Genomic DNA, 3,602 nt, shown 5'->3' on the forward strand with positions numbered 1-3,602 from the left:
GGAGCTGCTAGGCTTCGTGGAAGATCTGGTGGCGCTGGCTGATCGGCGGGTTCGCTTGGTCATGGCAGCCTTGGTCGCGGTGGTCAGCGGCTCAGCCGATCGGCGAAGGCGGAACATGGCTGGTGACAGTGGCGATGTTCTGTCTGGATCCTGGGGCGGCGGCCCTAGAAGGTGGAGGCGGGTGAAGCTCGAGCTTCCCGCGGCGGCATGGCGTGGTGCAGTCTCTGTCCAAGGCGGATCTACGCCGGCGATGTGGTGGTTGTACTATGGATTGGTTCAGATCAAAGACGGTGACGAGTGTGAGGGATCCATCTCGGCAGCTCTAGCGGTTTGGCGAGGTTGGGTGGCAGCCCTCCTCCCAGGCTCCAGTGGTGGCACACTCAGGCAGTGGCAGGTGCGCCAGGGCTCCTACAGTGACACTGCTCTTGTGGTTGGTCGCCAGATCTAGGCGGCTAGATCTGGGGCTTTGAAGGCGGTCGAGACGGTGCATAGGTTGTCGGGTGGATTTCTTTGGACGAATCTGGGTGAAAACCTAGTCTTCGGTCGGTGGCTGGAGCCGGTGACGACGACGCCCTTATCATCGTTTCCTTCATGAAGGCATCATCGAGGTGAAGCTCCCAACACCACCCAATACCTCCGGGGGGAACCCTAGATCAGTTGATCGGATGACAGCGGCAATCTTATGTCATTACCCCCTTGGGGGCGGCATTCTTGGAGGTGCACTCGGGCTCGAGGGACCAGCGGACAACATCTTGGGTGGAGCGGTGTTTCATTGAACATATTCATGGCGGTGGATCTCAGCAGCGCGGAGCAGTGGAGGCTCGACAAGATCTATCTAGGAGATGTATAGCAACGAGGGGGAGAGTGTGTCTACGTACCCTCGTAGACCGTAAGCGGAAGCGTTTCACAACGTGGTTGATGTAGTCGAACTTTCTATCCACCGATCGAGTACCGAACGTACGGCACCTCCGAGTTCTGCACACATTCAGCTCGGTGACGTCCCTTGCCTTCTTGATCCAGCAAGACGTCGAGGTAGTAGATGAGTTCCGTCAGCACGACAGCGTGGTGATGATATGGTGAAGTAATCTCCGCAGGGTTTTGCCTAAGCACTATGAAAATATGATCGGGGAGTAAACTGTCGAGGGGGGCGCCGCACACGGTTAGGCAATTGTCTCGGGTGTGCTAGGGCGCCCCTCCCCACATATATATAGGTGGGAGGGAGAGGGGAGGTAGCCAAGGGGCGCCCCAAGTAGGCCGAATCCTACTTGGGGTCCCTCCCCAATTCGCCCCCTACTATATTTATAGGAGGGGGAAGGAAAGAGGGGGAAGGGGAAGGAAGGGGAAATCCTATTCCCTTTCTTTCTTTTCCTTCTTCCCCTTTCCATCTCCACTTAGGCCGGCCCATATGGGGGGTGTACCAGCCCCTTGTGTCTGGTGTGTTTCCCCTCTTGGCCCATAAAGCCCATATCTTTTGTCGGGGTGTTCGGAACCCCTTCCGGTGATCCGATATGTACCAGGTATCCTCTGGAACACTTCCGATGTCCGAATACCATCATCATATATATATATATATACATATATATACCTCCCAACCATTTCGAGACTCCTCGTCATGTTCGTAATCTCATCCGGGACTCCGAACAACATTCGGTCACCAAATCACATAACTCATATAATACTATATCGTCATCGAACGTTAAGGGTGCGGACCCTACGGGTTCGAGAACTATGTAGACATGACCTAGACATTTCTCCGGTCAATAACCAATAGCGGAACCTAGATGCTCATATTGGCTCCCACATATTCTACGAAGATCTTTATCGGTCGAACTGTTATGACAACATACGTTATTCCCTTTGTCCATCGGTATGTTACTTGCCCGAGATTCGATCATCGGTATCTTCATACCTAGATCAATCCTGTTACCGACAAGTCTCTTTATTAGTTCCATAATACATCACCTCATGACTAACTCCTTAGTCGTTTTCTTGCAAGCTTATGATGTGTATTACCGAGAGGGCCCAAAGATACCTCTTCGATACTCGGAGTGACAAATCCTAATCTCGATCTATGCCAACTCAACAAACACCTCCGGAGATACCTTTAGAGCATCTTTATAATCACCTAGTTACGTTGTGACTTTTGATAGCACACAAGGCATTCCTTCGATATCCGGGAGTTGCATAATCTCATAGTCGAAGGAATATGTATTTTACATGAAGAAAGCAATAGCAATAAAACTGAAACTGAATGATCAATATGCTATGCTAACAGATGTGTCTTGTCCATCACATCATTCTCCTAATGATGTGATCTCATTTATCAAATGATAACACATGTCTATGGTTAGGAAACCTAACCATCTTTGATTAACGAGCTAGTCTAGTAGAGGCTTACTAGGGACACAATGTTTTGTCTATGTAACCACACATGTGTCAAGTTTCTAATTAATACAATTCTAGCATGAAAAACAAACATTTATCATGAAATAAGGAAATATAAAATAACAAATTTATTATTGCCTATAGGGCATATTTCCTTCAGTCTCCCACTTGCACTATAGTCATTAACCTAGTTCACATGGCCATGTGATTTAACACCAATAGTTCACATCGTCATGTGATTAACACCTATAGTTCACATCATCATGTGACCAACACATAAAAGGTTTACTAGAGTCAATATCTAGTTCTCATCGCCATGTGATTAACACCCAAAGAGTACTAAGGTGTGATCATGTTTTGCTTGTGAGAGAAGTTTAGTCAATGGGTGTGCCACATTCAGATCCGTATGTATTTTGCAAATTTCTATGTATACAATGCTCTGCATGGAGCTACTCTAGCTAATTGTTCCCACGTTCAATACGTATCTAGACTGAGACTTAGAGTCATCTAGATCAGTGTCAAGGCTTGCATTGACATAATTCTTTACGATGAACTATTTATCACCTCCATAACCAAGAAACATTTCCTTAGTCCTCTTTAAGGTAACCAATGACAATTTTGACTGCTACCCAGTGATCCACTCCTGGATTACTTTGGTACCTCCCTGCCAGACTTATGGCAAGGCACACATCAGGTCTGGTACACAGCATAACATACATGATAGAATATGGATGAGGCATAGGGAATGACTTTCATTTTCTCTCTATCTTATGCAGTGGTCAGGCTTTGAGTCTAACTCAACTTCACACCTTATAACACATGCAAGAACCCTTTCTTTGACTGACCCATTTTGAACTTCTAAAACTTTGTCAAGGTATGTGCTTTGTGAAAGTCCTATTAAGCGTCGTGATCTATTTCTATAGATCTTGATGCCCAATATATAAGCAACTTCACCGAGGTCTTTCACTGAAAAACTCTTATTCAAGTATCCTTTTATACTATCCAGAAATTATATATCATTTCCAATCAACAATATGGCATCTACATATAATATCAGAAATGCAACAGAGCTCCCATACACTTTCTTGTAAATATAGGCTTCACCGAAAGTCTGTATAAAACCATATGCTTTGATCACCTCATCAAAGTGTATATTCCAACTCTGAGATGCTTGCACCAGTCCATAGATGGATCGTTGGAGCTTGCACACTTTGTTA

Source organism: Triticum aestivum, chromosome 1B, assembly GCF_018294505.1.
Source record: "Triticum aestivum cultivar Chinese Spring chromosome 1B, IWGSC CS RefSeq v2.1, whole genome shotgun sequence".
In the NCBI taxonomy this organism is placed as follows: Eukaryota; Viridiplantae; Streptophyta; class Magnoliopsida; order Poales; family Poaceae; genus Triticum; species Triticum aestivum.